This window comes from Podarcis vaucheri (genome assembly GCF_965113315.1).
Source record: "Podarcis vaucheri genome assembly, chromosome: 5".
NCBI lineage: Eukaryota > Metazoa > Chordata > Lepidosauria > Squamata > Lacertidae > Podarcis > Podarcis vaucheri.
The window spans coordinates 81,042,154-81,069,861 of NC_138763.1; the positions used below are offsets into that span (position 1 = coordinate 81,042,154).

Here is a 27,708-nt window from a genome sequence, read left to right on the forward strand (position 1 = left end):
TGACAAACAGAAGCAAATGCATTTGGTAGAACTGGTGAAACTTCACAGAATATGTTTCTGTGCTCCTTTTGAAATTTCATTTAATTCTTTATTAATTTTATTTTAAAATGTTACTTACCCACTCTTCATTGCCAAACAATCGATTTTTTTTTTTTTTTTGCTAAAGCTGCAATCACTTACCTAGGAGTTAAGTCCTATTGAACTCTGTGGGGCTTCCTTTTGAGTAGACATGCACAAGATGACACAGCTGGAATTTATATGCATCCTTTGGCCAAATTGGGCCCCAAAACACACAACAACAGCAGCAATCCAACATATTATGAAGAGACTTATGTTCATGCGACAGGGTTTTCCCTTCCTCTAACCCCCCCGCAGTACATGCACACACTCAGCCAACTCCACTTTTCAATCAAAATAATGCTAAAAATTGTTCACAAGGGCAATGAGATCAAAACATCAATATAACAATACCACAAAGATGATATCCAAAGATATCCAAAAGTTGAACAAATGGAGGGATACCACCTTGGGGTGCCATTTGGTTTAGGCCAGTTGCTGCATTGCCATTGTTGTTGTTGTTTTTAAGGCACCCATCCACTTGGATTCTTCTTCAGAAGCTCTGCTCTCTGGACAGGCCCTTTGTAGAAAAAGAAGGTGCTTTTGCACAGCTTTGTTATTTAACTTGAATTATCCTGTGATCTAATCGTCAGTATTTTTGGATATTATGGCCCCAAATACTAAGATTCCTATCATGAAGAATAAGTAGAATGAAAGTCAAGGCCTACACAACCCCAAATTGTGTTTTCAACTGCATTCAACCTCCAACTCTTTGTGTTACCATTCAGCTTCATTGTTTCAGTGTTTCACAAGAGACAAGCTGTGCAGGGATTTTCTTACTTCTCTGCTCTCCTCTAACATGTATTATATTTGATTCCCCATAACGTACTGCTAGAAAACAATAATTTGGAAGCGTTACCAGAGAAGCAACTGTTGCTGTAATGAAGAACCCTGAAGAGGAGCAAAAAATCTTGTAAGAATTGTTCTTTAAGTAGATGGTGCTCTTGAGTATGGCTCCAACATTGTCAATTACTCTGAAGAGCTAATACGTATCTGAAAAAGCTATGCAGTTTTGATATATCCGGGTATAGCTACATGAATAATTCTACATTAAACTTACTATTGCAGGAGTTCTGAACCCTTAACTCAGTAACACTCGAAATGTGTTGGGCACACTAGTGCCCCACAGGAAAATTATTTTTGTGCTGTAAGAATACCTTGAATCAATGTTTCCCAAACCTGGGTCTCCAGGTGTTTTTGGACTACAACTCCCATCATCCCTGGTGAGCAAGATCAGTGGTCAGAGATGATGGGAACTGTTGTCCAAAAACAGCTGGAGACCCAAGTTTGGGAACCACCACCTTACATACCCAAACAAAGAAGACTATCTTCGGTTTTCATTACCTCTGCCCATTATTTGCAAACCTTCACAGGTACAAAACTTTCCGTGGTTGTAGCTTATTTACAGCATCTTATGTCTTACACTAAGAAAGCCTATTATATATCTAGCTTAGTATAGTCTACACTGGAGGACCTTGTTTAAACAGGGGCACTCAACAGTTTTGTTGCAGGTGTGACTTGTAATTCATAAAAAATAGCATCAATAAAACATACAGCTGCCCAATAAACACATTCCATAATCCTAATGAAAAGCAACAATTAAATATGTCCCGCTAGGCAACAGAGGGACGCGGGTGGCACTGTGGTAAAACATCAGTGCCTAGGACTTGCCGATCGCATGGTCGGCAGTTCGAATCCCCGCGGCGGGGTGAGCTCCTGTCTTTCGGTCCCAGCTCCTAGCAGTTCGAAAGCACTCTTAAGTGCAAGTAGATAAATAGGGACCGCTTTATAGCGGGAAGGTAAACAGCATTTCCGTGTGCTGCGCTGGTGCCGGCTCGCCAGAGCAGCTTCGTCATGCTGGCCACGTGACCCGGAAGTGTCTCCGGACAGCGCTGGCCCCTGGCCTCTTAAGTGAGATGAGCGTACAACCCTAGAGTCGGACACGACTGGCCCGTACAGGCAGGGGTACCTTTACCTTTAGGCAACAGAGAATGATTTCTGAAAAAGCCAGCTTTTCAATTGACACTGAAAAGTTAACAAGTGTTGGAACCATCCAAGCCCAATCAGAGCTCTAGAATCAGTCTCTAGAATTGCACTCTCATCCTTCCCACTTTTAGAAGGAGGGTATATGCACAGTAGTAGCAATAAGGATTTGAATATTGTCCTTTAATGTTTGCTGTGATTTAGGATATTTTTCTGGGAAGTAAAGTACAACCATGTGAAACTGTAGCCAGAGCTAAGGTATGGGATCCCTTCAGAATTTGGATCACCACAGCACAAAAAATTACACCAGCAAGGTTTTAAAAATTAACACAGTCCTATGCAAAACATTGCCCTGCTTCCCCAGGATATCAAGTCTGGAATATTCACTGGGCAATTTAGCTTAGCTTTCCTGCCATGACAGTCGTTTGAATAGTGAGATCATATTCTCCAATCTGACAGCACTGTCATCATATTGATATAGAACAATAATACAGCTCAGAGCTGGGAAATAACTGCAGGACAAAGGCAGCGAGAGTTTTCAAGAGTGGGAGACTCATATGCATACAATGCAATTTTAAAATCCCCCTTGTAGAGAGCCCCAGAAAATTTAATAATACTAAAATATTGATAGCAATTTGCATTTCTCTTCATATCTGCCCCGGAAAGCATGGCCGTTCAGAGTATATGCGGAATAATAACTGCAGAGTTTTCAAGGTTGTTATCCAAACTTAACAATTCAGTTTTAGGGACCTGAAATATAAATGAGTTGAAGGTGAAGCTAGTCAATATTGTGAATGCCATCCACTGGAATCTTCTCCCATGCCAGTTCCAAAAAAATCAGTGAGAGTTTAGCAAGCACACATTCATCTCAGTGGGGCTTGTATGGAAGTACATAGTACATTATGCCAAAGGATACATTAGCAGATGTTACAAAGCAGGAACAGAAGACTACAGTATAAATCAGCAAATCCCCAAGCTGTAGATTTTCTGCAAATCACATGTGGGAAGTATTAATTAACTATTATTATTTATGCTTCTCTGCTGTTAGCCTAAAACCAGAATTTGAAATAGATCTTATAAGCCACACCAGCCCTATGTTACGTTTTACAAGTGTGCAACAGTTTCATTGTCATGTACAAAAACAATTTGGCAGCAGGAATATAAGTAGGGTCTGTGTATACAAGGATTGGCTAACCTGTGGACCTCCAAAAATTGATGAACTGCAACTCCTATAAGTCCTGACCATTGTCCATGTTGGCTGATGCTGATGGGAGAAGTATGAAAACAACGTGAAGTTCACAGATCATCCACCCTTTTCCTTCTCTTTCCACCTTTGGCATGGGAGATGATCAAAGACATCAGATGATGATGATAATTTATTATTTATACCCTGCCCATTTGGCTGGGTTTTCCCAGCCACTCTGGATGGCTCCCAACAGAATTAATGATGATGATGATGATGATGATGATAATGTGATAAAACATCAGACATTAAAAACTTCCCTGAACAGGGCTGCCTTCAGATGACTTCTAAAAGTCAGCTCGTTGTTTATTTCCTTTAACTCTGGTGGGAGGGTGTTCCACAGGGTGGGTGCCACTACCAAGAAGGCCTCTGCCTGGTTCCCTGCCTGCACTTCTTGCAGTGAGGGAACGGCCAGAAGGCACTTGGTGCTGGACCTCAGTGTCCAGGCAGAAAAATGGGGGTGGAGACGCTCCTTCAGGTGTACTGGGCTGAGGCCATTTAGGGCTTTAAACATCAGCACCAACACTTTGAATTGTGCTCGGAAACCAATATAGGAAGCCAATATAGGTTTTTTGGAACTGGTGTTAGATCATCTCAGTCGCCACTCCCAGTCATCAGTCTAGATGCCACATTCTGGATTAGTTGTAGTTTCTGGGTCACCTTCAAAGGTAGCCCCATGTAGAGCACATTGCAGTAGACCAAGCACATCTCTGATGGCTTCACCTTCAACTCAGATCTAGTAATTCCTCTCCCTGGATGCTGTTCTCTGCCTCCTGATCTCCACCAATCCATCTACCTTCCAGATTTCCTAGAGAGTTGTGCAGGGAAAAAGAGAATCCCTCAGTCCCAATGAGACTAAAAGGGCGGAAAGCAAGGCAGCCAACGATAATGACAGGTGGGGCCAGCTCATTCTAGTTTGATCCCCATCCTGTTCCCTGCTGAGTTTTACACAAGCCAAAATGAGATTGAAGAGGAGGAAGCTGACAGCCAGGACCACTTACTGGACTGGTTCTAACTAAGAGGCCTCAAAATAAGGACTGCCAACATCTTACCCCCAAATATTAAGGCACGATTTTTGTGGCCCACAAAAGGCAACAACAGGTTGATCAGGAAAGTGAGAAGAGACATAGTGGAAGCCCAGCCTAGTGATATTACCTGGTGGAAGAAGACTCTCTGCTTCTATCCTCCTCTTGAGAAGATTTCAACATGCCCACCTTAAAGGTCTGGCAATACTTTGGGGAAGAACTACGTGGGGAAAGGCAGAAGATAATAATAACAATAAAAACTCAGTTACGTAACTGCAGATTGGCCAGCAAGCTGAATGGTGATGCCATTATCCTGTCAGCCATCAGAGGCCATTTTCAAACTCTACTGTTGCCAGGGAAATAACTGCATTTCATATACATATAAATGAATGCTGTATTGGAACTGACAATGAAATGTGAGAGTTAGGACAAATCCCCCTTCACACACAGGCATTGGCTCTAGCAACCACAGAAGGCTGGTATGTCCAGATTTGGCCTTCATGCATAAATCCAACATATACAGGCCGAAACCATGTAACCAATCCTCTTGGGGGCAGGGGGGAATTACTGATTAACCATGCAAGTAGTTGTGCATAGAAAGTGACAAAAGAAAAAAATACTGAGGGCAGATGAGGCAGATAGAAATTAGGGCTGAGCTGAAATAGCCCTGTCCAAAACAATGAAGGAAAGCAATTGGCTTTTTTGTGCATGTACTATCTCTACCTCAACCCACAAACATCTGAGTCAGAAGTTCTCATCTAAGAACTTTGTCTTCTGTACTGAGAGAAATGGCTGGTCTGGGAAATAAAATATGAAGAAAACAACCCTCCAGTTGAAGATGAACCTCAAGTTATCTGTGGGAAGCTATGCGGAAAGCAGTGATTCATACAGAACACCAACATATGCAAATCCTCAGACATCAGTAAACAAAGTTCATAGAACAAATTGCCAATTATACTAAATTCCCAAGCAGTAAAAAAAGACTTAAGAATTTTCAAGGCTGGATTTTTCCCTCCAGCAGCTTTTAATGATTGATAATTCTTGCACATTTATTTGGGTCACAATTATCATTCCAGAGTTGCAACTCCTCCTGAAGAAGGCATATGATATGTTAGCGAAGATTACTTTGCTGCTGCCTTATCTTTACATTGCCGGCTGAAACTTATCAGGAATCTTACTGCAAAATGTCTCCCGTATCCTTCTCTGTGATTCAGCTGGCTGTTGTGACCACATGGAGACCATCAGTTTGTGGTATCGGCAGGCAAGGATGTATTCTCAGGATAGGTCAGGCCTGATATAAAGAATGACATAATCAAATATGGGATTATGCATCAATGGCAAAACAGGATATATAGTTTTGTCTAGAGGGAGTAAGTTGTTGAGTTATTGGAGAAGATACTGGCTCATCCGAGTTTGAAAGCAAGAGATAATTCTGGGGCATTTCTCTGTGCCTTCTTGATACTGCGTTTTTTTCTTCTCCTTGTTATTTTGAATCTCAGTTTTATTTTATCTCTTAAATAAGATGGGTGTAAAATAAACAACAACAACATCCCTGTCTTTCTGTCTTTGTGGTAAATAAAGCAACACCTTTGGCTTTCTGTTCTTTGGACTTTAGCTGCCAGTTCCTAACCTAGTGTGTTCGCCATCTAGATTTGGTTATTGCTTTCAATAGCACCAGCCTGGCCTAAGGGAACATCAAAGTCTTGTGCTAACGTGTTTTTTCACCTTTCCATGTTCCTTTTGGGGAATTAAAGTCGCCCTCCCCCAGGAGGAGATAAGGTGAATTTGACATTCTGGTAGGTCCCTAGAAGGCATTGCTGAGTGCCACAAAGAGAGAAAGACAGCATACTTGCAATCACGCCATACCTAACCAATCCTGAGACTTCATAAAGGTAAAGGTAAAGGTACCCCTGCCTGTACGGGCCAGTCTTGCCAGACTCTAGGGTTGTGCGCCCATCTCACTCAAGAGGCCGGGGGCCAGCGCTGTCCAAAGACACTTCCGGGTCACGTGGCCAGCGTGACATCGCTGCACTGGCGAACCAGAGCCGCACACGGAAACGCCGTTTACCTTCCCGCTTGTAAGCGGTCCCTATTTATCTACTTGCACCCGGGGGTGCTTTCGAACTGCTAGGTTGGCAGGCGCTGGGACCGAACGACGGGAGCGCACCCCGCCGCAGGATTCGAACCGCCAACCTTTCGATCGGCAAGCCCTAGGTGCTGAGGCTTTTACCCACAGCGCCACCTGCGTCCCTTCATACTTGAGACATACCTGAGACTTCATACTGCCTGCCAATAGCAGGAATTGATGCTGCACACCCTTATTCCCTTCTGCCTTGAGTATGCATCAGTAATCGTCACTCACTTGGCTAAGTCCCCAGCCTTGGAAGGTCTATGGTCAAACCCCGGAATCCTTGGTCAGCCTCCAAATAACTACATTGTCAAATTCTGCATTATTATTTAACCACACTAATCTAAAAGAATAAGATTATCCTTCCTAGCACGTAACATTCCTTCTAATGAAACATCCATCAAAGCTTCCAAAATCAATGGTGTATCTGACAGTTGCATTTGAGATGTTTATTAACACAACAGCCAGCACAGCCTGACATACTATTTTGTTTGGGTTTTCCTTTTCCTTTTCCTTTGCCGACTTTGATATCTGCTAACTATTAGGATTTAGCCTGAAGAATCAATATGCATACCCCAAGGCTTATTATCGTTTTCTGAATTTCCTCCAAGTTGGCCTAGTCAAGAAGTCATTTCAACATAACCAAGCATGAGGAAAACAACTCTGGGCTCGATCCACATTCAGCTTAGCAGTGTTTGCATGACTATGGAACTCTCTCTCTCTCTCTCTCTCTCTCTCTCTCTGTGTGTGTGTGTGTTTTTGTTTGTGTGTACACACACACACACACTGCTTCACGGCCCAAATCTGCAGGTGCTGTGCATACAATCAGATAAGATAAAATAAAATACAACAGACAACAGACCCAATAAATTAAAAGCAATAAAACAATTTCTGCAATTCGACTCTGAAATCATGGCAGGTATACCTGGGGTCAGGATTGCCAATGAAATTCTACTCAATATTGATCCAGAGCAGATTCCAGTGTAAAGTTAGCAGAGTAAAAACTTAAACACATTGCAGGATCCCCCCAAAATAGACCAGAATGAATTGTATTCCATCCAGCAGAGTTTTACTGCGACTGAAGGCAAATGAGCATAATGGTCACAAATCCAATATATTCAGGATTGGCACTGTCCATAAGAAATCAAGTTGCAGCACTTAAGTTAAAACTTACAATGCTTTATAATAAGTCTAAACCTTAACATTAAGAAGAAGAAGAAGAGTTTGGATTTGATATCCCGCCTTTCACTCCCTTTAAGGAGTCTCAAAGCGGCTAACATTCTCCTTTCCCTTCCTCCCCCACAACAAACACTCTGTGATGTGAGGGGGGCTGAGAGACTTCAGAGAAGTGTGACTAGCCCAAGGTCACCCAGCAGCTGCATGTGGAGGAGCGGAGACACGAACCCGGTTCCCCAGATTACGGATCTACCGCTCTTAACCACTACACCACACTGGCATTCTATGTACAAAACACCACACCAGAAGGGAAAGAGATAGAAAGAGAAAGTGAAACCCAGGCTCCTTCTGGCCCTATTTTTATAGTCAGCATGACCTTGACTGAAAGAGATAAGAAAACCAGTTTAAACCAGCTGTACTCAGCTTCTCTGAAGGAATAACCCAAACATCACGAACCTTCTGCTTGTTTCTTTCACGCAGAGAAGCTTCCAGAACCCTCTTGAATTAAGTAGAATAGGAAAGAGCTCTACACATCAGATCAATACTTTCTGCACTAAGAAAGGCAAACTGACAAGGTTACTGTCTATCATGGCTGCCATGTAAATGGCTGTCACTGGCTGAAGCAGCTGCAACCAGGTCAGAAATCACAAGCCCATATCAAAGCAGAAAGTGATAGCTGCTCTGCCCCTGCCATTCACAGCCAGAGATGGGGGAATCTGTCCATTTCAACTTCTCATTCTTCTCATGTTAAGTCCAGTTCTCCATGTTTCCATGTCCGTTTGAAAAGCCATTAATCCTCATGAAAATTCACCAGAAAATTCTCCCAATATGGACATGTGTGCATGCAATTTTGCCCATATTGGATAAATTGTTTTGAAAAAGACGCATATTATGCAACACTATATGCACAAATGTGCATCTTAGGAGAAATTTGCACTACAAACCCATGAGCGCTTTTTAAATGAAAATCACAAATTGAAGTGGCAATGTGGAGAATGGAAGGTTGAGGGGGAAATGAGAAACTGAGAGAACCCAAAATCAACAGATCTACTTCCAGGTAGACATGGGATTGTTCTGGGCATCCCCTAGCCCAGTCTTTCCCAAACTTGGGTCTCCAGCTGTTTTTGAACTGCAGGTACCATCATCCCTGACCACTGGTCCTGCTGGCTAGGGATGATGGGAGTTGTAGTCCCAAAATAGTTAGAGACCCAAGTTTGGGAAGCATCAGATCATTGTGAGAGTAACATCCATTCTAATGACAAAGCAGAGGCTACGGATTTATTAAAAGAACAGCAATGGGGAAAAAATTGTATGAAAATGATATTCTCCCACCAACAAGGGATTTTTGGAGTAAACTGAGGAAAAGAGCATGGATTGTGTGGCAATAGACTGGATGTAACTATGCAGAAATACCTGAGCATAAGAGTGAATATCTTGTCAACATTATTGCCCAGAACAATTTGTGCAAATATTGTGCTCAACATGAAGCATTTAGAAGCTGTTGTATCATGAAGGAACGTAGCAAGTTGAAATCAAGCAATGAGAGGCAAGAACTTGCACACCAAATGAAATTATTGCTGCGCTTTCCTGGCTCAAAATCAAATGCTTGCCTAATACAGAAACCCAACAATGACATGCAATCAGTTTGCTTTGCTTAAGGGATCATCAGTGACTTGGAATAACAATTGATGCTAATGTCTTGTTCACAGGTCTAAAACAAATTTACTATATGAATAGGGATGCTTGTGTAATGTTGGGGTCCATATTCCAAACTCACCTGATCCTGGAATGATGGGTGGGTTGAAAGATAGTTCCCCTTCAGGAATCTGTACCTTAACTGATTTATAAAGGTGGTCTGAGGGCTGCCTTTTTAAAACATGTTTTTTTAAAAAAACAACAACACTACAACTGTCTAGAAACAGTGGCATAGTATGGGGGGCCACAGAGGCGGTTGTCCTGGGGGCAAGATTGTTAGGGGGTGCAAAATTTCAACACCCGGTGCTGCCTCAATAAAGCTGCATACTTTCGGCACTGATATCATAAGGTTCTTTTTATGCTCTTCTCTTTATTGACGAATATGCATCTCAAATGACCCAGCCTTTGGTTTACCCGTCATATCACAACTCATGGTCTCTTGAAACCCTGCTGCAGAACCCCAGACAGGTCAACTTTTTAAACTGTACTTGAGGTGCTTGTAGTTATTTCTTCTAAGGAGGAGCATGCAATAGGTTTCAATATCACACAAGTATTGCCGCCAGATAATGTTCTGTACTAGTCCTTGAAGTCAAAGGCCCAATTAAAGAAGTTGAAGTTGCAGAAAGAATGGTCCTGTCTGTACAAGGGCACTTTCCGTACAATCTGAAGTGCTTCAAACTCCACTGGTGATATCAAAGTCAGGCTTTAGAGTTGATGGGCTGGACGGATGCTTCTGGCATTTTAAAGCCATGTAAATCAGACCTGTTCTGAGCAGCAGTGGACAGCAGGGTGTTAATGTGATTGCAATGGATGGCATTCCATCTTCACAACAGGGATGTGAGAATTAACTGGAAGATCTCCCTAGGGCAGGTACATCTTCAAACGATATAAAAGAAGATGGCCTCTCTATCTTCAACCTGTTGTTGCTTTTATTCAATAAACTCAAAGACTAGGGAGAGTGTTCTTCCTCTTGTTTATATAATCTACACTGGTGGCTCTTTTCAAGGTCCATTTAGCACATTACACAGAAGCAAATCTAGGTTTGCCACCAATTGCACACCCAGCAGGAAACCGAAACCAATCACTGGGGATCCCAGGTTTAAGATTTAAACTGACTGATATTGAAACCAGAGTCTTTTCTGTTGGGGGTAATTCAGACTGAAATTCCCAGGTGTCGAAAAAAGGTTATTTATGTATGCTACTACTGTGGTCCATGTTTCGTTAGACCCAAAATGGAAAACGAGGAAGGTACCAACAAAAGAGGAATAGCAACTTAAGCTGACAGAATATGCACAACTCGCAGACTTAACATACAGAATAAGAGAACAAGAAGAGCATACATTTAAAGATGATTGGAAAACTTTTGTTGAATATATGGGAAATAATTGCGTACAGTTGAAAATGCTGGCAGCATTAAGATAAATTCAACGGTGTAAACAAGTTTTGATGGATGCAATAATGGAATGGTATAGTTTTTATAAAATATGCAGGAATTTATTATATGTTAAATGAATCATGGGAAGAGTAGAAGGGACGTCATTGATATCTTAAGGATGTAAAATGAGCATTTTAAATTGTAAAACAGAAAACTTAATAAAATTATATATAAAAAATAAATAAATTGACTGATACTGAGTTTCACTAAATAGATTCAGTGTTGGTTTCCCATGCCCCCATCCTGATTTCCCTTCCCCCACTATGTGGCAAAGACAAGAAGCCAACCCCAGAGGACTGGATACTCTTGGAACAAAGGGCAACAATGATTCTACATCACACTGAGATAGGGAAAGCATTGTGGCTTGCCAGATGAAAGGATACCGCTTCTCCTCCCTTCATGCATTGTTTCAGCAGTTCTCCCAACACCTCTCGAGCCAATTTAGGGGGGATGATGGGAGCATCAGGGTGGAAGTCCCATTGCATAAATGGAAGCCCTCACACAGGGCTTATGCTGATGGGACTCATTAGTTGGAATCCTGCCCAGTAGTTTCCAGCAAGTGATTTGTTTTTTCAGGGAAAACACTAAAGCCCAAAGTACTGTTAAATGCTTATTTAGTTATTATTTAAATTTATATGCTGTTTTTCCATATAAATATGCTCAAAGCAGATCACAGCAGAACAGTGTTAAAAACATGCCTTTTTAAAAAATAAAATAAAATTCTGCTGATATTTGGAAAGCATGTTCCAGAGGCAGTTCCATTTTTTTTAAAAAAAATTCAAAATTAAAACAAAACATATTATCCAGAAACATATCATCCTTATTCCCCCCCCCCATTTTTCCTTCCTCCTCCCACCCTCCCACACAACCCCCCCACCCACCAGCTTTTCTCAGTCTCAGTCTTTGGTTTCTCTGAGAATGCTGTTTTCTGCATGTTACAAAGTTGTATAGATCCTCAAACTATTTAGCTGATTATTATCAATAAAAAGTTTGTGAATGTTTATTCAAAGCCAGCCAAGGAGTCCAGTTCACTTTGTTGTGTCTTCAAATACTTTGGAAAGGGTTCCCATTCATCTTTCAAGTCACAGTTATCGTTGTCCTGTAGCAGTTCCATTAAAAACCTATTGCAGTAGTGCCACCTGAAAGGAACAAAAGACAAAGTGTGAAGTCCCAAACCCCACACTGTTTACTTCAGCCAGCGAAATGGGCACAATTCTGCAGGACAGAGTGTGGGAACAGAACACGCACATACACAAACATGCATGTGGAAATCCTTGTCAGTTGAGGCCGGGCCACCAAGTGTCAAAGGTCGAGACTGGGATTTGCCCCAACTATGCCCCCAAATGTAGCCCATTTGCCTTGCAACTTTTCCTAGTAGAAGTCAATGGGAGCCAATGGCAATTCTGCATAGCTCCATCCTGTGTTCTATTTCACAGCCCTGCTCGAGTGTAATTCTACAGAGCAGAGAATTGGCAGGGTCCCCACCAGTTGTTGATGCCCTTTTGGTGCTAGTGAACCCCCAGTAATTTACCTGCTTTTGTCCTTACTGTACAATTCAGCACTAGAGACAGATTCTCAAGCACTCTCAAGTCAAGTTTATTGCGGCCAAAGCCAGTGACACTAAACACCACAAGATCAGACAACAAGAAATCAGCAACAACCTCAGAAAAGAAAAAAGGTTACACAAGGGAACTTCGCAGTGTGCCATTCAACAGAAGAGATTTACGCTTCCTAATTACTAAAGTGCAAAATTTAGCCACCTCATATGATATTGAGCTTGAGGAATCTTCCAGGAGGTATTTTCGAAGAATTTCAGGGGAGGATTCCAAATAATATTGAAGGGGTATAAATTTTGATAGAAGTGGAAAAATAAGTTGAACTCGTTCTTCACTATAAAATTCACAAAACAGAAGAATGTGTGTGACAGATTCTACCTTATTAGACATACAAGGGCAGAGACGCGCATGCATTGGAACCCGCGTGAATTTGCCATACAGCACTGCTGAGGGCACCTTAGAGACAGATTCTTATTCTTAACTATTACATATGTGAACATGTCCTCTGATAAATGAACATGTCCCCTTTTAAGAACAGAAGCTGTGGCAAACTCAAGCTTTCAGTTATTGCTCAGGAACTTGACACAGTGAGTTGTTCCACCAGCAGTGGTAGTTTTACCCAAATGAAAACGCAAATAAATTCTTCTCTTGTACTGAAAAGATTGTACAAACCGTCAGATGTTCTTGTTCCTTTAGAAAAGAACTCGGCGGTGTTTTACACTGGAAAAAAAAAGATAACATGGAAGAAAGACATAATTATCTGAAGTAGATCAGATGAAATCATTACCATTACTACTGAGCAAAATTGTTGTTACACCGAGTGGCCGCGTCTAATTGAAGAATTCTGGATTCTTTTGGTGAAAAAGCTTGTTGAACTAAGAAGGATTTCTTGTTGCTGTCACATTAAATTAGCTTTCTCTTTCCCTCTCTCCCGCCAAACCCTGCCTAACAACCTACTGTCAGCACTGAAATATCCTGGGTGCATGTGTGGAATACAGTACGCTACAATCTATATTAAGTTACATATAGGATATAGATGATTAATCTAAACAATCTTCAGAATATCTAGTCTATAGATGTTAGCCCTTTTCAGGCAAGCATGTATGGAAGCAGGTGAGCAGGTTTGTGTGTACCTTGTCTCCACAGATCATAATGAGATCTGAAAGGTGGAGGCTCAACTAATATGGCTTCCTCAAATTGTCCACGCTATCTGTAAATGGCAAAAGGTTTATGTGGGGATGGGAGACACTTTAAGGAATCAGTGCCAGATTTATTTATAGGCTAAGTAGGCTGAAGCCTAGGGTCTCTAAATCTAGGGGGCCTCACCAGCCTGCCCTCTCCCCAGTGCCGCAGTCTCCCCTCTCCCAAAATTGCAAACCCAAGACTTCATGTGAGGGCAGGACAACTCAGATCCAACAACTATGAGACTCGGGGCTAGCCAGTGGGGCCCAATCTGAAGCAGTGGGGCACAACTTGATTTTTTTTTTTTTTTGTAGGGCCCCAGTTCAAAGCCAAAGTCTGCAAAATCTTATAGATATAAATAAAATCCATCTAGATTGCCCTGGTGTGAGGGCCCCCTTAGGAGTGGCACGCGGGGCCCAATTTGGCCAAATTGCTCCAATTGCCTTAAGGTCAGCCCTGATTAGACTGTGCAGGGGTTGGACTGACAAGCCCTGCACCTTCTGGGTCCCTCATGCCACTATTCAGAGTACAGACTCAAGGACTTGTTATGGAAATAAAGAGGGGGCACTTATTGGAAATCAGTTTTGTCACCTCTTCCCTACCCTACACTACAGCATGGCCATAAACCTGTACGTTCAACAACTGAAATATACACCCAATATGTACCAATGGAGATTTATGTTACTGCTTTATGAATGAACACTGTGTTTTATGAATGGACTCTATATTTTGTGAATTACCTAAGAGCCACTAATAGGGAGCTCTAGAATCTGACAGCTAACCAATTGGGTACTACCAAACAGCAACCCCTATTGCTGAAAGCAGGCAACCAGCAGGGGTCGCTTCAGCTCAGCCTTTGCCCTGTTGACTGAACGCGCCCTGCTGTGCAGATAATGTAGAAAGTCGTAAACTGTATCCCTTCTGGCATCCTGGCCAACTCTATTACACTAGTGTAAACCCTGGTGCACTAGAAGCCCAGAATAGAATCAAATAAAATCTGCTCATATGACTGATAAGACTTGTCAACCAATTCTTCCAAAGTCTTCCTAAATTATAAAGCTCCAAAATACAGGCCAAAGGAAAACAGGTCTGGGAAGAGCGAGGCATACAATGGGCACCACCAGTGAAAAGGCCCTGCTCCGTGTAGCTCCTGCCCTGTCATTTGATAGGGTGCCCACTTGCCCTCCTTCTTGACATGGAATGCTCTTTATTGGAGTCTCCAGGGCCAGTACAAAGACCATAAGAAGGGAGAGCAGGGACCTTGAAGTTCCCAACAGCTGTTAAGCAAGCAAGCAAGCAAGCACACAGGTCACCTTTGTCAGTCAGGATGCCTATGTCCTGACCAGGCCTGCACCCAATCGTGTTTTTGGAGAATCTTGTTTGTCCTCAGTAACCAAAATTATATCAACAACATATACAAGGGGAAAAGTTGTTTTCCTTCATTTGCAAGGAATCATACAAAACAAAGTGGCACTAATAAAGAAAAGTTCCAGGGTGGCAACAGAAAGCAAACTAAAAATGCTTTTGCAGTTCATCAAAACTATCCAGCAATATCAAGTTATAGGAGCAGAGTGACAACACGACGGCCAACATGCATGTGTAAGAAATGGAAGAAAGGAGAAATCACAAAAGAAGAGTATACGCAAGTAGCCAACTGGTGCAGGGAGAAGTTCAGGAGTGCCAAACATCAGAATGAAATCGGGCTTGTGAGAAAGATGATGATGATGATTTTCCTTTGGCTATGTTTGAAGGAAGAGGAAGAATAAGCAGCAGTAGGTGCATGAAGAAGATGGGAAAATGCTATCAGGTGACAGAGAGAAAGCAGAATTGCTCACACCACAGAGCCTAGGATGCCGATCAGAAGGTTGGCGGTTCGAATCCCCGCAACAGGGTGAGCTCCCGTTGCTCGGTCCCAGCTCCTGCCCACTTAGCAGTTCGAAAGCACGTCAAAGTGCAAGTAGATAAATAGGTACCGCTCCAACGGGAAGGTAAACAGCATTTCCGTGCGCTACTCTGGTTCACCAGAAGCGGCTTAGTCATGCTGGCCACATGGCCCGGAAGCTGTACGCCGGCTACCTCAGCCAATAAAGCGAGATGAGTGCCGCAACCCCAGAGTCGGTCACGACTGGACCTAATGATCAGGGGTCCCTTTACCTTGACCTTTACTTTGTCTCTGTCTTCACCCAAAGGGAAAGCAGTGCCCAACCTGGTGATAACAGAATAAACAATGCAAGGAGGAAGATGCAGCCCAAGATAGGAAAAAAGATTAGATGATCGCAGTACTTTTTTTCCTTAAAAAATATGTTAAGGGGTACTCTCATTTTGACTCAAGAAAATCACCATTTAATAGTTCAAATCAGGAAAAGTAAATACAGTAAATGGACAAAAGTACAAAGAACATGCATTACTTCAAATACCGTCCTTTCAAAAACTGTGAATTTACAAACACCACACATCCATATGCCACACTGCTTCACACATTAAACGCTTACTTCTGTCTGAGACTCAGGAAACACCATGATAGGAAATGAGGCTGCCATTGAAGGTAGCAACAGAACTGACGATTCACCGTGCTAGAGAAGAAACTATTTTTTAAAATAATTTTTTTTTAAAAAAATAGTTTCTTCTTCCCGATTCACAAAATGTTTAGGGGTATCCGACCCCTTGTGTCCTCCCAGAAAAAAAGCATTGGATGATTCTGTTATCATAACTAATTCCAAAACACAGTGCTCCCCCCCCCCGGGGCACTCAAGGGTACGCAGTACCACCACTTTCCCCCAAACGTTAAATGTGTGGCAATTATTGTAACAACTATATTAAAAAAGCACTGCCAAAATGTATCATCTGTACCACAACACCTCAACAAAAAAAAAAAGTCAGAAAGAGAAACAGATTTTCCTTAGTATGACGCAGCACAGCATCTGTAGCTGTGCAAAATTGCAAGACACCTTGACATAGCAGAGTACTTTATCGCTAATTTGTGGAGAGGTGTGTTGATCCAAAATAGATCGGATCATGTAGTTACCATGACAATGACCTTCCAGATACAAGAATTTCTTTGTCTCTCTTCCAGATTCAGTTACTGACAGCTGTTCCGTCACCGGTGCCAGATGGAATAAAGTTTGGCACTTTAAATGGGAGAAAGATTCTCTTTGCTAGGAACCAATGCCATACTTTCATTCACTGGTTCTCCCTTCTTAGCTCATGGATATTCTGCCTACCGCACCCCACACATCCACCCCCATTTACTAGGCAGTCTATTCCATTCAAGGACTTGCTATTGCTCCTTCTGACAGCATCCCCGTGGGGCGCCAATAAACAGAGAAAAGGCATGAATTTACATGTCTTACAAGGATCAACATTTCCAATGTTCTCAAAATAACAGCAGTTCTCAGTACTCAGTACTAATAAGGTGGCATTTGGGATTTTGTGCATGCTAAATTTTGTGCTACAGCCATTCTCCAGTTTTGTTATTTTATAGGAGAGATTTCAAAGTGATGGGGAGATATTTCATCGAGAAGATTCACAGCAGTGTCTCAACACAGCTTTTTAAAATATTCAAGAGAAGGTGAAATTCAGGAGGGATTTCAAAATGAAATTTCAAGGTGAACATGGAACTTCTCCTTGGAAAACATCTGAGGAAATTTTGAAGAGAAGTAGGAAGTCTTTGGGTAATAGTAGTGAAATATCTGAGGCGTACCTGCTCCATATCCTTCTCTGGGATGGGACTTGTAGAATCATTAAAGCATGCTGATAGCAGGGACGTACTTTACAGATGTGTACATCTTTTCCTAAAATATATATTTTGTATGCATTATTCCCATAAAATATGCATTGATATGTGCATTTTTGAACCAAAAAAGCATTGCAAATTTTTGAGAAGTGTGAAATAATATAGCAGTATTCTGATCTGCCCATCACACTGGGCCCATAACATTAGGTTGACTCATTTTGAAATGTGGACTGAAATGAATTTCTCTTCCATCCCAAGTTGGCAGTCAGTCAGTACTGAGGACAACACACACAAATGCCTCTCCTCAATACTTGATGCCCTTTGGGGAGCCCAGGTTCAATGGACATACTCTCTGTGCAATCAGCAAAGCAACAGTCCCCAAATTTCATTGAAAGGGAAGTTTGATGCTGAATTTGAAAGTTCTTGCTCAGGAGAAACAGTGGAGGAATACTGAGAGAAGCATAGAGTTCTAATAAGATTAGACAAATTTCTCCAGAGTGGAGTCTGCATATTCTTAATTCAAGATAAAATTTCTAGAAAACTACTAGGGTTGGTGTGTAGAATGGAAAATGTTCAACTGGTCAGACTGGACCTTGGCTATTTCTTAGGGAGAGATGTAATAAAATCAATGCAGTGGGAAATAATCTATTACAGTGGTACCTCATGTTAAGTACTTAATTCATTCCGGAGGCCTGTATTTAACCTGAAACTGTTCTTAACCTGAAGCACCACTTTAGCTAACGGGGCCTCCTGCTGCTGCCGCACTGCTGGAGCATGATTTCTGTTCTCATCCTGAAGAAAAGTACTTAACCCGAGGTAATATTTTTGGGTTAGTGGAGTCTGTAACCTGAAATGTTATGTAACCTGAGGTACCACTCTATCATCTATCTGTCTGTCTGTCTGTCTGTCTGTCTGTCTGTCTGTCATTGATTGCCAGCATATCCATCTCTCTCTTTTAACATTTCTAAGGTAGCAATTGCTGCTGCCATCTGAGATTATCTTGGCAGCTTATATCTGTATTTGGGTTTTACATTGCAGAAGCACAAAGGATTTGCTGCCTGAGAGGAAGGAAGAGTGCATGAGGAAAACATGAAGGATCCTTCACACACAATTGTTTATCCAGCCTGCACACACCTAAAGAACCTGGGGCGCGCGCGCGATTTGATCCCAGCACTTCTCCAGGGCTGTCATGATGGAGTCCTGTATCTCAGGTCTACTACTGAGTGGCTTTGCGAAGAGTTTCAGAGAAACGCATTATGAATGCTGCTGGGATCATCTGCATTTTGCAGAGACTAAACCTAGAAGAAGAAGCCCTGAGGGCATTCTTCCAGGGGGTTAAACCTTTCCCCAAACATTACTGAATTCAAGTAGGCTGGTGCTTTCTTGCTTTCCATAATGCTACAGGAGATATGCTTTGAGTGGCTTTAGCTGTCTCCCCAAGTCCAAACGCACACCTTAGTATGTGGAAGGGTAGCAAAAGAAAATAAATCCTCCCCCTTTGCCAAACGAGAAACACTTTGAGAGCTTTGTCTGAGAGAAGAAAGGAAAATCCTGGCAAACCTCAAACAATTCGCACTGTAAAAATCCCCAACCAAGGTGGAAACAGCAAGTACAATCAATTCCACAGTAATCTGTGTCAGAACACTACATTAGACCATCTGTAATGCTTCCCTGTGGTACTGCTGTGTTTGGTTTCTTATTGGCCCCTCTTAAAACTGCTCATCAAAAGGGCGTCTCCGCTACCAAGAGGAGGGGGGGAACACAAGACAAATGAGGAGAGACTGAACCTTGAAGCTTTCGGAAATGAACGCCAGGAAAGTACAAATTGATGGGCAGGCTGATCAAACCAGAGCACGGAAATCCACAGGACTTTTCCTCCTCTTGCAAGGAAAAAGGCACTAGCAGTCTTGTTGCCCTTCCACCATGAAACTAGCTGCTCATGGATTCAATGGGGTGGATTAAAGTACAAACTTGGAAAGGACAATAAGTGACAGACCATGTTGATTCTTCTGGCAAGAGCATCTGTGACAGCTTTCTGAGCAGATTATCCTATTTATCTAGCAATGATGAGAAGACCAGTCAGGCCCCATTTCTTGGCCAGAGGACCAAGAGCTCCAGGCAACTGAGTCTGGAGAAAATGCCTGGGTTTGTGTGCTTGTTTGTTTCTATACATGTTTTCTATTTGTCAGTCTCAAACTTATGGAACTGTCAGCTGTTGGCATAGATCATCCTTCCCCAACCTGATGCCCCACAGATGGACCACAACTCCCATCATCCCTCACAACTGGTCATGCTGCCAGAGGCTGATGGGAGTTGGAGTCCAACACCACCTGGTTGGTTACCCTGTTCTAGACTCACACCTGAGCCTGCTGGGCACCAGCATGTCCTGGTTCTGGTCAAACATTCTCTGATGAAAATAGGGATGTCCTATTCAATAAAAATAATTTTATTATTTATGCCCTGACCATCCGACCAGGTTGCCCTAGCCACTCTGGGTGGCTTTCAACATACAGTGGAACCTTGCTTTTCAAATGTAATCCGTCCCGGAACACCGTTCGAGTTCTAAAACCGAAAACTCAATACGGAAACAATACAATACAGAAAACTCAAAATGGAAGCCACGTGCATGTTAGACTTCCAAAAAGTGTTTGAAAACTGAATCATTTTCTTCTGGGTTTACAGTGTTTAAGTTCTGAAATGTTGGTCAATGGAGCCGTTTGAAAACCAAGGTTCCACTGTATATAAAAACATTAAACTTTTTTTTTTTTAAAAAAAAAACCCTTCCCCATACAGGGCTGCCTTCAGATGTCTTCTAAAGGTTGTATAGTTACTTATGTCCTTGGCTCGGGGGTCACATAAGCCCATGGCTGATGAAAATAGGGACATCCTAGCATACCCTCCAACATTTTGCCAATGAAAATAGGGACGTCCTAAGGAAAAGCAGGACATTCCAGGATCAAATCAGAAACTGGGACGATTTCCAAATTTCTGGGGCTGTCCCTGGAAAATAGGGATACTTGGAGGGTCTGGAACCAGAAGGTTGGCCCCATCTTTTAAATGACTGAAAAGGGTAAGAACAGGATACTAAGAAACAGTGTGTGCCTATCCCAGCCTTCCTTATCCAGGTGCCCTCCATGTGTGTTAATGAATAAGCCCAAGGCAACATAGCCAATGGCCGGGGATGATGGGAGTTTTATACAATATCTGTTTTGCACAATACCCGATAGTTCCATGAGTGAGACAAATGAGCTGATGAACTCAAGAGCCATTCTCAGATTTGAAATCCCCCAAGACACCTTTGACATGACATGGGTTAACTGAAGGCCAAATGGGAATTAACCATCCAAATGGATAAATAGAAAAATCATGGCCTTTGTTACAAGTGTGCAGAGGAGTTGACTGTGAGCAAACTGTGACCTATGAAAAAGATCTCAACAAGACTCTGCTCAAATACACACTGGGATTTCGTATCTATGTAATAAAGGATGCAGATGAGGGTAATTAATTACAAACAACGATTTTGAATAACAACCCTGAGTCACCACCTTCTGAAGCAACTGTTAAGTATTCTTGTTTCAGTAAACAAGCCTCTTGGGGACCATTCCTACAATGTGAGCATCATAATTCAGAGCATGGTTTCTTTGGCCTCATGTCTTCACCTCATCTTGATCTTAAATCAATAGCGGAATCCTCACCTGAATCCTTTCTGTCTTGCATTATATATTAGTGTGATTGAAATTTCCCTGGCTATGCCGCTGGAGGGGGATTTTTCTTAATGAGAAGGGGCAGTGACCCATATTGACTAAAACCACCTATTTGGACCTCAGAATTCTTTCCCATTTTCCACCAACTTTACAAAAACAAAACAAAAATAACCCCAAAATTCAACCCCCTGCACATTGTTTTGTCAGACATCTTAAGGCTGCAAGTTTATGCACACACAGGGACACCTTGTAGATTGAAATTAACAAATTAACACTGAACTACAGAGTTGCAGATATTTGAAAAATGAAAAGCAATATTGTTATACACTTTCAAAGCAATCCATTCTTGAAGTCTCAGTTGATGTCTTGACGAAATGAATTCCTTGGCGCAAAATGCCCCTATTTACACACTAAAACCACCTTCCTAGGACTTCTGCAATGCACTGTGAATTAAAATGGCAGCCATCTTACATATTTCACATAGCAAATTGTGGAGTCATTCTGCCCCAACATATTCTCCACTCTGTCAAGATAGCAAAACAATTATCATATTTTTTGCCCCAAAGAAATGGTCACGGAATCCTACAATTCTGCCTGTACTAATATGACTCTCCTTCAATCCCTCCTAACACAGGGAGAGTTTTTGTTTTGTTGTCCCAATTCCCACTACACAATTTCACAATCTTAGCCATTTGCCTTGCTGCAGAAAGTTAGCCTTGAAAGCAAAATCTCGCTAACCCATTTGAAACAACAAACATTCCTTGTTTAAATACATAGCTTATAACCATCAATCTTCTTTGGACGTATGGACAATCCATGTTAATTTATACATCTGTGTGAGGATTGATGGATTTTTTTATTGTTAATTTCAGCTGTCAATGTTCCTTTTTCCTCTGTAATATATGCAAAACATATTCAAAGGATTTATCTATTATGCTTAAGGATGTGGCAGAATTCTGACAAAAACAGGAATGGGAGCAAAACCCGCCTTTGTTCACTTATTCATCTCATGTCAGAATGGAAATCAATCCAGGAAATCAATCTGTGTTCATTGTTCCTTCTGCTGTTGCTTCCAGTGCATAAATGATGCACAATTAATTGTGCCCCTCCCACCATGTGCATTGTGTTTCCATTTCATGGAAATGAATGGCGAGCAATAATGTAACACTATCATAACTTACATATTTTATGTAATCAGTTATGCAAGTTACATAATTTGGCTGCAGCAAACAGCAAGACAAATAAAATATTTTTGGTGGAGAACAAACCGCAGCAGAACAGAAACAGTTCTGCAAGCAAGAAATACAGGGTTAATGGGAAACAGTGCCTTCTTACCTCCCAAGTTTTGTGGCAGTCCTAAACATGCATGGGAGCAAGTCCTATTGAAAACAGGTAAAATTCTGTGTGAGTAAAGAAATTTGAATTGTGCTGCACATATCCTTACAAATTTCCATGTTAAATTATTTCATTCCTACCCCTTAACTGAAATTCTAAGGCTATGAAAGTGAAGAAATATTTCAGCTGATGATCTTATCAGGACTACTTAATGCTGAATGCAGTGTGTCATCTCAAGATCTATATAAAAAATCATTCTGCATATTTGTGCATAGAAAGGTTGCAGTAAGTATTGTTAGAAGGAGATACTGAAAGCCACAGATTAACGAACAGCATTGGACGTGGAAGCCATCTGAAAGGGATAAGGTTTGGGGCTGAATGTATATAGCAGAGAGCTGGAGGGTGTTTTGTTTAATCCCTGCAGTAAAAGAAAGATCATGCAAATTCATAGCATTAAGGCAGAGAACCACGTTTCATCAGAAAAACAATTTGAAAATCTTTTGTTGGGACTGAAAATTGTATTTGCATCATTGACAAGAAATGCTGCAGAAACCAAAGCAGATGTTACTTTCATATTATAAATCATGGAAATCTCTCTGCCACTCAGCAAAAAACAAAAGAGCATGGGGGAGGGGCATATCTGGATTCCGTGCAAATAACAAATGTTGAAGGGAATGATGAAGTGCCTTCAGTTTGTTATATGGAGATGCAAAGGACTGTGATGTCCAAAAATACCCCCTGGCAGGTGGAAGAGAGATGCTTGGCCTAGAGAACACAATTCTGTGTGCAATACTCTGGGAGAACATAAGCAGGGCTCTGCACATGATGTGCTGCAAGAGCACACACAAACTGTTCAGGGTGACAGGAGAGGATATATTGTTTATTAACATCCTTCCTAACTTGCGATAGCAAGTTCCTTTACTTAGCAGAATTTACTTCTTGTTGTTGTTGTTTAGTCGTTTATTCGTGTCCGACTCTTCGTGACCCCATGGATCAGAGCACGCCAGGCACTTCTGTCTTCCACTGCCTCCCACAGTTTGGTCAAACTCATGCGGGTAACTTCGAGAATACTGTCCAGCCATCTTGTCCTCTGTCGTCCCCTTCTCCTTGTGCCCTCCATCTTTCCCAACATCAGGGGCTTTTCCAGGGAGTCTTCTCTTCTCATGAGGTGGTCAAAGTATTGAAGCCTCAGCTTCAGGCTGCATTTTAAGCTGCATTTAAAATCGTATTTTAAGCCATATTTTAATTATAATTTTTTTCTTTTTTCTATTATGTTTTATTGTAATTTGTATTCAGTGTTAGCTGCCCTGAGCCCGGCCCTTGCCAGGAAGGGCAGGGTATAAATGAATTATTATTATTATTATTATTATTATTATTATTATTATTATTATTATTATTATTATTATTATATATACCAATGATATATCACTTTCATATAATTGTTCTCTTAAACCATACCATGCTGTAAACATTTTTACAGCATACATGGAATACATGTTGCCCTCACTTGGACAGTTTTAAGGAGAAAGCCCACTTTACATTTATGTTTACACTGCTGCTAATGCTCAATTTTAGGAGGAAGTAAAGTGGCTTCAGTTCCACTCCCCCTGGAGCAATCTAAGAGGCTGAGGCAGGCAAGGACCACAGCCCAGCTACCTAGCTGACCAGGTGGGGCTCGCTAGCTCTGCAAGGAAGCTTGTGGTCCTTCAGCTGGAGCTGGAACAGGTGAGGGTCATATTACTCATCAAGCCCAGATGCTGCAATCAGAATGCAAGGAACAGTAGGGAAGCAGAACTGAGATGGTGTGCCTGCTTAACTGCCCATGTCGATGGACCTCAGCTTGGGTGTGTGTGCCAGGATCTCTGAGGGACTTTGGACACGCAGATTGACCCTGGACTGGGAACTGAGTTGGCGCCAGGTAGGCCAGGGGTTCAGGACACCGTGTGCTTGAAAGTGTATGGCAAATGGTCTGTGAAATTGCAGGAGCCAGGAAGGTTTTGGCAAAACATGGGCGGGGCTTTTGTGCCCTTTGTAGTTCCTTGAATTTTTCCATGGCGCTGTGGGTTAAACCCCACAGAATGCTCTTAGTTGCATTCTGTGATCAGAAGAAGACCATGATGATGGATTAAGAAGATTCCTGTAGCAAGATGAATAAACCCCCCCTTTTTTTTGGTTTTTCATCTGTTTTTAATGAAAATTGCCAATATTTACACTACCGATTTCTGCCCAGACACAGAATACCAGCTATGTCCGAAAAATTCCAGATGTATGGCAACCCTATATATTATTCCTTTTTCCCCATCAGTGTGTCCACAACATACAGTGTTTCTGGCCAGCTTTATGCCAATTCTGGTTCATTTTAGCAGGATAAAAAAGGCTTTAGATTTATTGCCCTTTACGTTTGCCAGCAACAATACAGAAAGTTTCTGGCTGACAGAGAGCATTTTTCTTTTACGTTTCTGGAGTGATTAAAAATAAACCTATTGGATCTTTCTGTCAACTTTCTAATATGCTCCCTCAGCGGAATTCAGATTTTTACCTTGTTATGTGAAGACCCACGATTCCAAGGTCATACATCTGCCACAAGGGCGCTCTCTGGCAAATGGAATTTCTGTTGCATTTTGAATACATTTAAGAGTCAGTTGAGAGAATGTATTTGTGGCGAGGTGAAGTAGCGCACAGTATTGACGGTGAGCCAGTTTAAGTGTTGGAAAAAACTTCCATGTTCGGCCAGGCTAATTCAATAGGTGTTTAGGTAGCTGCCAAGCTAAATCTGAAAATTCCTCAAGGGGAAGTAGAATTATATACACACTGGCAGATATATATATATATATATATACACACACACACACACACACACACACACACACAGGTCTTTACAACAGTAAGGTCTGAGGTGTGGCGCAATTGGTTTTCTTAAATGGAACACTTTGTCTATAGAATTAAATGGAATTAATCTATCCATTCATTTGGTACGGATTGGGGAAGATATAGGGAACCATTGGCCCTCAGATGTGGCTGAACTACAACTTCCATCATTCTTAACCATTGGCCATGCTTGCTGGTACAAATGGGAGTTGTCTTGCAGCAACATCTGGAGGGCTAAAGGTTCCCCACTCCTGGGTTGGTGGGAAGGTACTGCAACTAAGAAGACCATTAAGGGGGAATAGCAGTTCCTCCTGGGTACCAGATCCTGATGGCTCCTTGAGAAAGAAACAATTGTCCCCTCCACAAGCAATGGGGTGGGGAGAGATACAGACCAGCCTTCTATGTGGATTACAGTTTCCATCATCCTTGACCATTGACCATAGTGGCTTGGGCTGATGGGATATGTTTTTTTTTAGTTTTTATATTTTTCCACTTTATACATTTCATTAGTTTTACAGTCATTTAAACATTTCAAAGTTTGACTTCTTCCCCATCTTTCTGTGGTTCCTTATATATACATATTTAATATCTTCTGCATATCCAAATTCATTTACTAATTTGCTCATTTAATTATCTACTTTAAATATATACTCTTATGAAACTGCAGGTTATTACAATAACCCTGCCAATGTTTTTATCTGTTTGCAATTTTTCTGTAAATATTCAATAAACCATTTCCATTCTTTTTAACAAATTTGTTATTTTGATTGCTTATTCTTCCAGTAAGCTTTGCCATTTCTGCATATTCCATAAGTTTTTGTATCCATTCTTCCTTTGCTGGGACTTCTGCTTCTTTCCATTTTGGGGCGAGTAGCATTCTTGCTGCTGTAGTTGCATACATGAATAAATTTCTATGCCATTTAGGTAGTTCTAAATTGGGCTGATGGGATATGTCTGGCCTCGCTCACCACTGTTATGTGCCCTCATGGAAGGTTGCCCATGGAAATATAAGGCTTTCAGGATGAAAAAGACTCTCCAACCCTGGCTCCCTGTAAGAATACTAAATTGCTTCCTGTCTACATTTTGCGCATGAGGTTCAGAGGTCAAACCTTTGAAAACAGTTGTGGCCTCCCAGAACAGGAACACTAGACAAAGATGTAGGCAAACCCAACAGGCAACTTTACAAACCAAGCCTTTACAACTGCACAACTAATTTTGTCGTCTCATCCAGTTGTGCTGCTGAAATGTGTGTTCCCTTGTACTCTGTTTCATTGAAACTATTGGCATTCATTTTTATTCTTCTAATCCTGTCTCTTACTTGGGTAGCTCTCCCCTCAATTGCATGACATGATTGGGGGGCACGGTTAGTAATGCTTAATGGTTACTAGGAGGGGCTTTATAAAGAAAATTTAGACCGTTATGAATTCCACTAGTTTTATTCAGTCTCATCTCTCCTCCTCAACTCTTCATACATTAATATCATGTTTTTCATTTATTTTTCCTACAGAAGAGGAAGGAACACACAAACTTTATTCTATCAATGAATATCTGGAAATGGTAAGAACAAGGAGTTGATGTTTTTATTTAAAACGTGAATCTTACTGAAAATATTCTGAAAGTTCCTGATTCATATTGAGCAAGTAACATCTTTCTTAAAGGCAGTGCTTTTTTCCCTAAAAAAAATTGTTTAGGGTACTCTCATTTTCCTAATCACATTGAATTACTGCCCCTCAATAAGGCCAAACTTAGATTCACAAAATGTTTAGGGGTATGTGTCCCCCTGCACCCCCCCCCAAGAGAAGAGCACTGCTTGAAGAAATCATGTTTTCTTGGAAAAAGTGAATGCATCATATGCTTTTGTTGTAGAAATATTTCCCTTAAATAAGTTATTTAATTGTTTTCATTTCTCTCATGCGTTTTGCAATATTTCACTTGGTTTCTTCAAGTATTACACAGACTTAATCCATGAGGTTTATGGTCAAAGTGAATAAATTTTTCTCCAAAGGAAACCTTAAGAAATGTTTCAAATGCTTTGAGCAATTATTACAGACATGAGTCTTGTCGGCATCACAAAAACAATAAACACAAAACAACTGGTGCCAACAAAACGACTAAGAATCAGTGAGAGGCGTGTACATTAAAAATTGTCAATTAGTAAAACAAAGTACTTACTCTTTGTTGTCATACCTGTACCAATGGGTAGGTGCTGTGGTCTAAACTACTGAGCCTCTTGGGCTTGCTGATCCAAAGGTCAGCGGTTTGAATCCATGCGATGGGGTGAGTTCCCATTGCTCCATCCCAGTTCCTGCCAACCGAGCAGTTTGAAATAATGTCAGTGCAAGTAGATAAATAGGTACTGCTGTGGTGGGAAGGTAAACAGTGTTTCCGTGTGCTGTGGTTTCCATCACACTGTTCCATTGTGCCAGAAGCGGTTTAGTCATGCTGGTCACATGACCTGGAAAGCTATCTGTAGACAAATGCCGGCTCCCTTGGCCTGAAAGAAAGATGAACACTGCAACCCCAGAATC

General features: G+C 41.6%; 1 long non-coding RNA gene across 1 annotated transcript; it reads right to left on the bottom strand.

The window, feature by feature from the left end:
• Nucleotides 1–5,357: 5,357 nt before the first annotated feature.
• LOC309532385 lies at nucleotides 5,358–27,513 on the bottom strand. The gene is made up of 2 exons (XR_014219838.1): nucleotides 27,353–27,513; nucleotides 5,358–5,659 (listed from the first exon to the last, which is right to left on the bottom strand). It is a non-coding gene; the product is annotated as an uncharacterized lncRNA (long non-coding RNA).
• Nucleotides 27,514–27,708: the final 195 nt, after the last annotated feature.